The sequence below is a fragment of the Pezoporus flaviventris genome, unplaced genomic scaffold, assembly GCF_033815535.1.
Source record: "Pezoporus flaviventris isolate CSIRO_AGI_PZ_B2104156 unplaced genomic scaffold, CSIRO_AGI_Pfla_v1 ptg000010l, whole genome shotgun sequence".
Classification (NCBI taxonomy): Eukaryota; Metazoa; Chordata; class Aves; order Psittaciformes; family Psittacidae; genus Pezoporus; species Pezoporus flaviventris.
This window is the reverse complement of record NW_026892558.1, coordinates 2,139,888-2,152,301: the sequence shown is the minus strand read 5'-3', so window position 1 is coordinate 2,152,301 and position 12,414 is coordinate 2,139,888.

The window sequence follows — 12,414 nt, the reverse complement described above, 5'->3', positions numbered from 1 at the left end:
ATTTTGTTCTTTGAGGAGATTACAAGTTTGGTTAATAAAGATAATTGCCTAGAGATAACATACATAGGCTTTTGTATGGCATTTGATTTACTTTGACATGATGTGCTGATTAAAAAATGAGCACTGTATTAGAAGAATAAAGCACATGTGCAGGGGATTTGGAGCTGATCTCAACAAATAGCTGTCAGAGGGGAATCGGATGGTTTCCAGGGGGATTTCAGAAGGCTGAATCCCAAACTATTCATATATTCAGCGTTTTCTTATCTGGAAGCAAATACAACATCACTGCTGATAAATCAGCTATGTGCTACACAAACAGGAGAGACCAACCCATCTGAGCAGAGTGGACCTGATGGCAGCCAAGCATCTGGCTAGGGTCATCAGAAGACAAGAGGAAGAGGGCAGTGAAGAAAAAGAGGTGAGATGCTCGGAATCGATGCAGAAACTGGGAGGTGACACCATAGCAGGTAGTGGTCGAGACCATATCCCCATAGAGACACAAGGATGCCTGGCCTGGCAGGAGGGCTGAAGCCTGGATATTACTCAACATCTCCAAGGAAAAATCCTTGGTGTGGGTATCAGGAGGTAAATTGGAGCTTGGGATAAGAGGGGTTGGGATGAGTGATTCCATACTGCATGATTTTGCAGCATCATTGCATAGGAGAGGGTACATGACCTAGACCAGCTCTAGCTGCGCTTCTCAACAGGGCTTAATCCTGACACTGACCTTTGTGATGCCAAGGAAGTCAATTAAAGCTTGATATATCTTTTTCTAACAGGAATATTCCATCTGGCTTTTCATGTCCCTGAGCCTTAGCTGCCCCCTGGGAAAACGCAACACTTAATCCATGGGTGAACACCTTAGTGACAGCTCAAAGGTGTCTGGTACAGGGTGCCAAGGCATGGAAGTGAGCATCCCTGCAGGCTGCCCCACAGGCCTGGACATCTAGGTCTTGTCCACTGCTCCAAAACCAGAAACCCAGAAGCTGAAACAAAAAGCTTTTAGAAACCTTTAGTAAGAGAAAATGGAAATGCTTAAACAATTTCCTGCATTACACCTGTAACACACTTATTCCTGGCATCCTCTTAGAATCACCACTTCTTTTCTCCCTGAACAAGTGCCACCTTTCTGGGGAGGCATCATCCATCCCCCCCTGATGTCATGCACTACCATGTCTTCACTTTTATTGTGTTTTATTTCTATTTTCCCACCTTAGAAAAACAGAAGTTTTTCAGCAAAGGCAGTGCTGCCTGATGAACCAGGTGGCTCATGTGGTGCTGAGGAAGAAGGCTCAGTGATGCGGTTAAGGAGGAGGATGGGGGGCATATGGTGTACAGGAAGAGCTGCTTGTCCTGGGCATGGCCAGCCAACATCCATCCCTTGCTTGAGTGGATGTTGGAGATGAGATGTGAGGCTCAGCAAATTCATGGGAGACCACTTTTAACCAGGTTCAGAGCAGTAGAGGGCCCTGCATGGGAGAGGAGGGTGCATACCCATCAGTTGATGTGTGCTTCTCATTCTCAGATACCAAGGGTAGGACCATACCTTTTGTGTTCAGGGCATCACAGGGGCAACAAAGAGGTCCCTTAGTGATTTGAGCACTAGATGATCTTAAGGTCCTTTCCAACCCAAACCATTCTATGATTCTATGATGCACCTTCTTTTCTGCTGCTTCTGCAGTTGCCTTAGAAAGCACCAGACCTGCTCATTCATGCAAATGATGAAGGAAACCTGTCTCAACAGCCAAGAAAGCCCTGAGCAATCTCATGACCGTACCAGGCACATGAAGGTTAGCAACCTCATGGAACCTGAAGCAGGTCCCTGGGGCTGCTGACCTCTCCCTGCTCTCCATTCCTGGGCCAGCAAGGATGGGGAGGATGGTCTCATGCAGGGCTCAGTCTGTGATATCTCCCAGGGAGAATCCAGCTGGGCCCATGAAAGGCTTCCTCCCTAATCCCAGCCTGAGCCTAGCCCAAAGGACTCCTCAGCTCCATATGCACCAACCTGGCAGAGGTGAGCAATGGTCTCAGAGAAAAAGCCTTACAGAAAAGCAAGAATCTTATTGACTTCATGTCTTTCTGCCCTCCCGAAACCCACTCAAGGAAGAATTTAGCCTCCAACTTATTTTCTTTCACCTGCCAGAGTTCAGCAAAGGAACAGGAGATGAAGGGTGGCTAATGGCACCCCACTCCCCTGGCCTCATGTTTCCAATTGACTTTGCCATTAACCAGTGAAGGAGAACTTGCTGCTTACAATATCTGTCAAGGGCTCCTCCTACTGCTCTTGTTTCAGGGACAGAAAGGGGTCAACAATTCAAATCCCACATGTTTAACCCAAACAGGCCCCATCTATCAACATCTCAGCAGAGGATTAGAATGCATTGTTATTGCTGAAGGTGAATTCAAGAGATAAGGCATTAAATCAAAGTCTTACCTAACTCTAGACATTACAGAATGTTTAAAAGTTAGGGAAAAATACAAAAGCCATTTTGGATTAATGTCACTGAACCTCACCACACATGTCTTTAGAGGGCCACGGAGATGCTGCGAGGGCTGGAGCAGCTCTGCTCTGGAGCCAGGCTGAGAGAGCTGGGCTGGGGCAGCCTGGAGAAGAGAAGGCTCCTGAAGGGGAGACCTGAGAGCAGCTTCAGTGCCTGAAGGGGCTGCAGGAAAGCTGGAGAGGGGCTTGGGACAAGGGATGTAGGGACAGGCCAAGGGGAATGGCTTTAACCTGCCCGAGGGGAGACTGAGATGAGCTCTTAGGCAGAAGCTCTTCCCTGTGAGGGTGCTGAGGCGCTGGCACAGGGTGCCCAGAGAAGCTGTGGCTGCCCCATCCCTGGCAGTGTTCGAGGCCAGGTTGGACACAGGGGCTTGGAGCAAGCTGCTCCAGTGGAAGGTGTCCCTGCCCATGGCAGGGGGTTGGAACCAGGTCCCTTCCAACCTAAATCATTTGATGGTTCTATGCTATCTGTCCCCACTGGGCAAAGTGGAGACATCTCCACCAGTAACACCTTGCAAACAGTGGTCCAGCAGGTACTTGTGCAAAACCACCCCAGGTTGACAACCCGGAACATTTGCTCTTGCGGAAGGTGTCTCTGCCCAGAGCAGGGGTTGGAAGTGGATGAGGTCCCTTCCAACACAAACCATTCTGTGATTCCATGATGTAGAGTGCATCCCTCATGATTATGCTCTCCAAAGCAGCTTCTTTTCATTTACAGTATCTTGACCTCAAGACCTGTCCCAGCAGGAGAAGATCAGGTGGAAATCACGGTGCTCCCCTGCTATTGTAAAGCTCCTGATTGCCTTTTTGTTTTTCTGCTGGCTTTCTCTGTTCCCATTATCCCATGATGGGGGAGTGTTTAAATAAGTAGGTTTGGGAAGAGCAAGGGTATGGAGGTAAGAGAAGTCTGCAGTGCACAGAGATTCATTACCTGCTCTTGTCTGAGCCAGGAGAGAAGCGAGCCTCTTCTTCTTTTTTGTTAATAAAAACATGACATTGGGAATTATTTAAAATCAAATTAAAGCACAGAAGGACTTGAGAAAGCGCGGGGGCTACAAACTAGTGCAGGAGCTAAAAGGACTTATTAAAACACAAATTATTTAGGAGAACAAACTGGAATGCCATTATGTGAAGTGTCACCAACTCATTTTCATTTCACTGAGTCCAGCCTGGGGTTTGGTTGCACATGATAAATGAGTCCATCCTACTCCTCCCTCCCCCCTTTTATTTTTTCAGTAGGAAGGAGGGGAGGGAATAGGCATTTACAATTCCAAACCTATTGAAAAAAATCAGGTCCCACTGAAACATTTGGAGTCATATCTTTTGGGAGCACTTTGGGGAACATTGGCCCTCTCCGCCTGCTGGGATTTGGGGTGCAGCAGTAGTGAGCCAGAACCATGGGTCCAAATCCTGTCCCCCTTGGGTGAGTGCTCTGATTCCACAGCAGCACCCAGGTCTCACACATCCCCCTAAACGAGAAATAAACTGGGCACCTAGGTGAGCTCTCGGGGTCCCTGTGGCTGCATTTGGGAGGATGCTGCAGCAGGGTACCCAGACCAGCACTGACACAGCCCTTGCTTATGCAGCAACACCTGATCATGGTGCCAACCTCCCAGTGGGCCAGCTGAGTAAGGGTTTTAAGACAAGACGCCTTTGTCTCCTGTGGTTATTTAATTCCCCCCCCCCCCCCCCCCCAATTTACTCTGGCTGCGCCATCTCGGGCTCGGCTGGAGCAGGGGGGCTGGAGGGTTCCGCCTAGTCAAGCATTAATTACAGCAGAGGGAAAACACACTGGCTGAGCAGGGAGCTGGGGTGGGGGTGAGGAGGAAGTGGGGAGCAGAGGTAATGTCTCTCCTGGAGGGATGGAGTGCTTGTGGTTGTGGTTCACTGCTCACACCGGTGGCTCCCGGATGTGGGGCTAGGGAGGAAGAGAAGGTGGGAGCGGGCAGCACGGGGTGTTCCCTGGCAGGGCTCTCACCCACTGAGGACTCTGTGCAAAGCATGGATATTTAAAGGCACATTTGGGAATGATGCCATGGTGATTCTGCCCCCTCTTTAGCGTGGGGACATGGGTACAAAGTGCTTGAAGGAAACCACAGAGATTTGCTGCTGCTGGTTTTGGTGCATCCTTTCTGATAAATTCAGGACTGTGGCTGGTACCCACTACATCTTCAAGCAGCATTCAGAGATGAGACGTCAGATTGTCTTTTTTTAGGTGAGCACCACCAAATTTTTACCTTTCATTGGGGCAGCCCCACGAGATGGCTGCAGCTTCCTTGAAGAAGGCTCTGCCATCGGTATGCATTGTATCATGGACTGGTTTGCATTGAAAGGGACCTTGCGTGCATTTGGAGGTCATTTGAATTAATGCAGTTCAAGAAATGCAAACAAAACCACCAAAGTATTTAGCAATCGCTGCCTCAAGTTTAAAAACAAGGAGGTCTGCCTCTGAGAAAATCACAAGATAAGTGGAAAACAAGGACATGAGCTAAAGGCATTAATTCTTACAATTAATCCCTTCTGTGTTCATTTTTTACCACTCAGCACTGGGGTTTGGGCTAAGAGTTGCTGTCTGCTGGTGTCCCAGTGCTTCAATGAGCCTGCTCGGTCACAGCAGGGCTCCCTTTGGGATTCAGCCTTGGAAGGATAGTGTGTTCAGCAGCCACTGCAAAATCCCGTGGTGCTCCTGAACATGGTCTTGCTGTAAGGCTGTCCTGGGTGATCCCATAGCAAACATGTGGACCTGACCCACAAAACCCAACACATTGACTCACCAAGTTACACCTACACAACGTCCTCCGGGAGGGTGCTCGAGATAGAAAGTGTGTGGGTGCAGTGAAAACCCACTAGGAAGCACCGCACAAGAGTGGGAACCAAAGACTGCGGCAGCATCTTCCCCTGCCTGCCTCTGAACCCCATCAGCACACTCTTATGCTCATCATGGTGACAATGTGGTGGCTGGATGGGTGGCCCCACACGCTGCCGTGATCCCCCCTCATTCCAAGTGCTGGAACAGGCATTGTTCCTTCTCATGGGCTGAGATGCAACGGCTGAAATGGTTGGGAAGAGAAAAGGAGGGATGTAAGGGGAGCCCCACATGTCCATTCCCTCTCATTAATGAGTCTCATCTCATTAACGGGGAGGACTTTTTTCTGCAGCTGGGAGGAATGCAGGGGGAGAGATAAGGACTTCTGACCTCTGAGGAAAGGAGGCACTGAGGAAAATCCCTGAGAGGACAACAGGCTCTGGGGGTCTTGCAGCCCAAACCAGGTGTGGGTTGGGGTGGCACTGATGAACTGCAGATATATGGGATAAGGTGACCCAATCAGTTCATCTTTTTCAGATCTCTTCTTTTTTCACATCCCTTTCAGATACCTTCTCCCTCCCGAGTTGTTCAGAGACCAAACAAGTACATGAGAGGTCAGAAAAGCAGCACCTCCAGTCCACCTTTGATTTCACTGGGACACATTATAGAGAAGGATAGTTCATAAGCAGGACTATCCAAAAGGAAGGCTGCCTTAAAACCCTGTGAAACCTCAGCAAACCTTATTAACATCAGCCTAACCATGCTCAACTGCAGCTCTTGCCTTCAGACCGGGGAAACAAATGTCACAGGTTTATGCACCTATTTTTTTTCTACCCATTTAACAAATCAATGTTTCCCTCCCACCCTCCTTCCCTGGAGTAGCAGCTGCTGCAGCTCAGAGCTAGCATTACTCCTAGTTCCCAAAGCCTTGGAGATACGCTTGACCTTCATTATTGCTGTTTTAATTTCCAGCCTCCCTTTGCTACCCCTCCCCTATGGAGCCCTGCCAGACTTCCCCCTTCCCTTGAGACCATCCTCGCTGCCATTTCACTCTGGTTTTAATCACCTTCTACTTTGATTATTCCACTTCCCTCTTTTACAGCTTTACCTCAGTGCTGTGCCATCTCACCAGCCTTTTTGGGAGCACCAAATGGACCAGCCAGATTTCCCTTAGGAAATACCTACTCTCTTCTTGGTTTCTTCCCTACCCTGGCTAGAGCTTCAAAGCAGCTCTCCCTGCTGGCAGTATTCCCAGGAGCAAAGCTTTGTGGCCAAAGCCAGTAATGATCTGAAGAGGCCAAGCAACCTGGCATTACAGCTTTAGGTCAAATCCATGGTCCACCGATTGCCCTGAACAGCCCAACACCAACATACTGACGCATCAAACCCCAGCTTGCCGCCAACAAAGTGCTCCCTCAACCCCAACCAGCTCAAAGTTGTTTTAAACCCTGAATAAGGAGGTCTAATCCCTCTTCCTGATAATTTATAGCTTGTTTTCTTTGCCATTCCCAAACAACTTCCAAGCCTTATTTGAGTGTTAGGTTCCTGGGTCTGGAGATGAGTTCCGCTGACCCAACCCAATGCGAGAGCATTTTCTCATGGACATGGCTGCTTCCTTAAACAGACCTTGTGTTATGAGACAGTGAAATCAGAAACATCCAACATACTTTCTCTGGCTGCTCATTAGCTCAGAGATTCCCTTTTCTCTGCCTCTGCTTGGCTACATGCCTCCCCTCAGCTTTTTCCAGCCTCTCTCGGTGATTTTTTCCTCTGGCTGGTAATTGTTCTCATTGCCCTTCGCTCACAGATGGTCCCCGGAGAGCTCACTATTGATGTGGTGCCAGCTCTCCTCAATCCCAGCTGCTAAAGTGCATTAGAAGACCAGCTACCACGCAGCAGAGACCACTCCTCAAATCCATCTGCCCCTTCAGACCCAGGCCATCGCTGGAAGAAGGTTTGCTCACCACAGCTGCCACTGCTGGACAACCTCTTGGTCCCATCACAGCAGCCGGGTCACCTCCTGCCCCACTGCACCATAGCCAAAGCCTCCCGGCTATATCCGGATTTCCCTTCCTCCTTGACATCCCTCTGGACATGCAGCTGAGTCGGTTCCCCCTCTCCAAACCTCCCCTTGAAGCTTCCCAATCCCAATTGGCTTGTGAGAGCCTCTGCTGTCCCAGCCCAGCAAACCTTATCCATGGAGGGGTTCTGTGTCCTCATGGAGCATCCCTTGAGATGAAATCCTTTACAATGAGGGTGCTGAGGCGCTGGCACAGGGTGCCCAGAGAAGCTGTGGCTGCCCCATCCCTGGCAGTGTTCAAGGCCAGGTTGGACACAGGGGCTTGGAGCAAGCTGCTCCAGTGGAAGGGGTCCCTGCCCATGGCAGGGGTTGGAGCTGGAGGAGCTTTAGGCTCCCTTCCAACACAAACCGGTCTGGGATTGCAGCCCCACTTCACAGGGACAACTGATACTGCCACCCAAGCAGGATGGATGCATGTGGAAGAAAACAAGGCAGGGGAAAAAAGCACAGCAGAGCAGGCAGGAGGTGAAGGCAGCTCTTATTTTTCACTGGACCAAGTTGTTTTTGGAGGAGCAAACACTAGGCTCATTCATGAAGCAGCTAAGTGCTGGGTTTTCAACGGAAACAATGAATTAGCAAGGATAAGCAGCGACAGGATAAATGACCTCTTTCCTGCCTCCCAAAGTGTCCTGTTTCTTTCCTAACCCAGCGGCCAACTGCCTGTTGAGCTCCACAGCACTCAGCCTCAGCGACCTGGAGCCTCCAGGGAAATCCAAGGGCTTGGAGAGGAGCTTCCCACACAGCAACCTCCTTCCCTGCAGCTCCACACCCTTCCCACCCAAGCCCATGGGAGCTGGGGGCTGGAGGGGGCCCTACATGTTGCTGGGGATGTGAAGTGTGAGCAATGCCATCCAGCAAGATGAGAGCCCTGTGGCCAAAGCCAAAACATCGTGAAATGAAGCTACATCAGATTAAGCCTGTCAGATGCTGCTCAAGTCATATGGTTTAGTTTTAGGTAGCCCTGTGAGGAGCAGGACTCAATGATCCTCACTGGTCCCTTCCAACTCGAGCTATTCTATGATTCTATCATCAGTGCCCTGCACACCAGCCCAGTGGGACCCAACTAAACCCATCCATCACTGCTCAAGAGCAGAAGGTATCCCAGTTCTCCAGCGCTGTGAACCCAGGGCCTTTCACCATTGTGTGAGTTAGCTTCAGAGAGATACAAATAAAGTGGCTTGACTTTCAGTTTCTGCTATCTGAAAATCTATCAGAGGGATATGCTACCTTACGCTAACATAGCGGATTAAAGCAGAAGATAAAATGCCATTCCATTATCTATTTATTAAAAGCACCACTTGAACTGCTTTTATTCGGCATACATCTCCTACTAAAGAGGCACTCCTTGACTGTGTAAATCAGCGAGCAATTGTGTTTTAACAGCCTTTAGTATGGCATTTCCCCACACTTTTAGATGGACTATCACAGAGAAAGCCTCTTCCAAAACTCACTTACAGTAACAGGAGTGAGCACAGAGCTCTTTACCACTCCTCTACCACGGAGACAAATACAAAACGGGCTTGTAAAGCTCACAAAGCGTAGATCATTCCCACTTTTCACCCTGCTGCATGAATATCCTTAATGACAGGTCAAAATAAATAATTTTGTTAGGAGAGGAGAACTATTCAGCTCCCACTGATGGATGGGACTTCTGGTATGTGATGAAATGCAGGCTGCAGTTCCCAACCCATTGATGCTACCTGTTCTGCAGTAATCAATTCTCACAGAACCAGAAACGATAGATCCATTTCAAATCTACCAGTTCTGTGAGCAAAAGGGATGACACTGAATTTTCAGTAAAAGATTTCAGGTGTGAATATAATACCTGTTAATTGCAAAACAAAAGGGAGGCTATTCTGCTCCACCAGAATAAACTGGTGGTGGGGGACATGTTTCCAGAATGTTTGTTTTTTGGGTTGGTTTTCTTTTGCCACACTATGCTGCTTTTGATATTCTAATTTTCTTTACAGAGGTCTGGATAAAGAAACCTGGAGCAAGAGCGTTCATGAGCTGCTTATATTTAAAATGGAATGCCAATAGAAGACAAGCACAGCTGGGACATCTTGTCTAGATCATGCTTTGCCTAGAAGGGTTGGACCAGATTATCCTTGAGGTCATTTCAAACCTGGGATTCTATGGTTCAATGATTCCATAAAGCACACCCTGCACCATGCAAATCACTGGGGGCCCTACTGTTGGCATGGGCAAACATCAGATCTGTTGAGAAAAGAGGAAAGGGATGGACCCAACTGCATAGGGAAGCATACCTATAGTCTGGAAACTGAGTGGAAGGAAGGAAGTAAGGGGAGGGAAGGGAAGGGAGGGAAGGGAGGGAAGGAAGGGAAGGAAGGGAAGGAAAGGAAGGAAGGGAAGGAAGGGAGGGAAGGAAGGATTCCTGCTGCTATGCTTCCATTAGAAGGAGGTAAGCACACATGGTGGTAAACTCAGTGCTGATGCTAATGTTCTTGTTCCTTCCTTTCCTATGGCCATCCACACTTTCTCCCTTGCTGCAGACAGTGGAGCACTGCTTGGCTGGAGAAAGCACAGGGCCCAGCAGTGTCCCATGCAGGGACACCCATCCTTGGTTGCTTGGTTGCCCAACCCAATGCACCCTGGACTCCTGCTGCCATCATGTGAGTTCAATTCTGACAGGGCTGACAAACCTGAAAGATCATTTCAAACCACAATCACCTTGAATTCATCCTGCTTCAGCCTGTGACCCTCTTGGCAGGATCTCCCTTCAGCGCAGCAGCCCCAGACAGGAGCTGACAGTGCTTCGCAACCTTTTGAACCAGCACTCAGGTCCCTCGGGTACTGAAGGGAGGATTTCTCTTAATGGCATGCAAGCTCCCATCTCTGACAGCCCTGCTCTTGGGATGCCTGTGAGGGGACCAGCATCCCATTCCCTCCATTCTGCACTGTGAAAGGTCACCAGGGAAGGTGCACTTGTCACCAGGAATAAACCGTTACACGGAGGTTGTGTCACATCCTCTTTCTGGGAGGATGGAGGCAGCTGAAGCAGAGGAAAAGCTCTTCTGACGACAGCAGGGTCTGGATCTGTCCCATGCAGAAATGCAGAGCAGCAAGGAGCAAAACCTCTCCTAAGTGACATGGGTTATCAGCTGGCGTGGAGTGAGCCTCAGGGGACACCCAGGGCAGATGTCCCTTCCCAACAATGTGCCAACCAGTCCAGCCCAACCGTCTCCTTAACAGAAATCACCCCACGACCACACAGTTTGGGAAGTGCCAGCTTCCCAGTCAAGCTAAATACATCCCTCCCTTTGCTTCCCCTGAAAGCACGTATTACCCAGAGCTATTCTGAGAGGAGAGCCACTGGCAGACGTGGGGACTGGGCTTTAGGGCTCCAGCTCGGGAGAGTGCGTGTGACCCCCTGTGCTCCCAGGATGTTAAAGTTTCCCAGTAGAACCTCATTGTTTTACACATTTTGCTACCTTTAGAGGTCAGGGTGACATTAGAGGAGATTTTATTTCTGTCTGCAACGGGTAGCAAACCAGAAACAAGATTACAGCAAAGGTGACACACACAGAGAAGAAGCAAACATCATCTGATCTTCTGGGAGGAATAAACCAGGGCCAGCCAGCAACAATCCCTGCCTGCTTACCTGGCTCAGTGATGTCCTAGGAAACCAAGCATAGACGAAAGACCCCCTGCATGGGATGTCCTGAGGAGGAAAAGGTCACATCCTGCCAAGCTCTGCTTGAAGACCAGGAGAGAGCAGCAGAGGTCTGGGAGCAAACAGCACCACGAGCCCAACAGCCACCAGTTTGGTGTAACCTCACCTCAAGAGAAGACCCAAACCGAGGTCTTCCTCCTGGCTCTGCTTCTGCACACATTTCAGGGTGACTCCTTGCCCAAGCTCAAGTTTTAGAGGTTGTTCAGGAGGTCACCAAGCCAGATGTAGCTGCTCTTGGTGCTGCTCCATTGGATGGAAGACGAGTAAGACCAGCTTCTCAGCTCACAGCAATGGGCAAAGGCTGCCTGCAAGAGGCTGATGCAGGCAGGGGTGTTGCCATGCTGAAGGACTGGTAAGCCTGCATCCAGCTCCTCTATGCTCCTCACTTGAATGTAGGTCAAGGCACAAGGTGACAGAGCTGGCAGAGCCGCCTCTGCCCACCAAAGGGCTCCCAGCACTTGTCAGAAACTGAATTGAAGCAATAAAAATTAACAGAGAAGAGAGTAATAGGGATCGTAAAACCCAAGCACAGGACTAAAATGTCCCTGGATGCTAAGGTATTGCGAAGGCAGGGCAAGAACCTCCCCTTGCAGTGCTGCAAATCCCCTTTCCATGGGAAATTACCCTGTTTTCTGATTGTTGTAGTGCGAAAGAGGGGCCAGGCTTTTGCCACCTGGATAACCAGATTTAGGGAAAAGGTGGTGGAAAGGCTGGGAACTGGTCTGTCATCCTTGTAAACCATTTCTTGTGCCACATCTCCCAGCTGGACCCTGTGGCTGAGACTATCAGCATCTTGAGACAATGATTGAGCACACCCTGTTCATGAAGGATGCACTGAGGAAGTGCTAAATAGCATCGCAGAATGGTTTGTGTTGGAAGGGACCTTAAAGCTCATCCAGTTCCAACTCCTTGCAATGAGCAGGGACACCTTCCACTGGAGGAGCTTGCTCCAAGCCCCTGTGTCCAACCTGGCCTTGAACACTGCCAGGGATGGGGCATGTACCACCTCTCCTGTAACTGACAACTGAAATAACTAGCCCCAGCCTAACAGGTCTGCTGGGCTGAGCTCTGAGGAAGGAAAACATCATTTTCTTTACAGCTCTCCATCCCCCAGCCTTACAGATAACCCAAAGGCATACTCCCCCATCCCAATACACTGCTGTTCTCCCACCCCAGAAGGTCCCACTGAAACAGCAGCCTCAGCACCAGGAGTTTAATAGGGGGGAGGCCAGTTTTAATTCATTTGGATGCAGAGCTGAGATTTTAATCACCCCTGGGTCCTGCAGGAGATACGCTGCCTCCCCACTGCTCATCATCCCCATCCTCATCCCTGT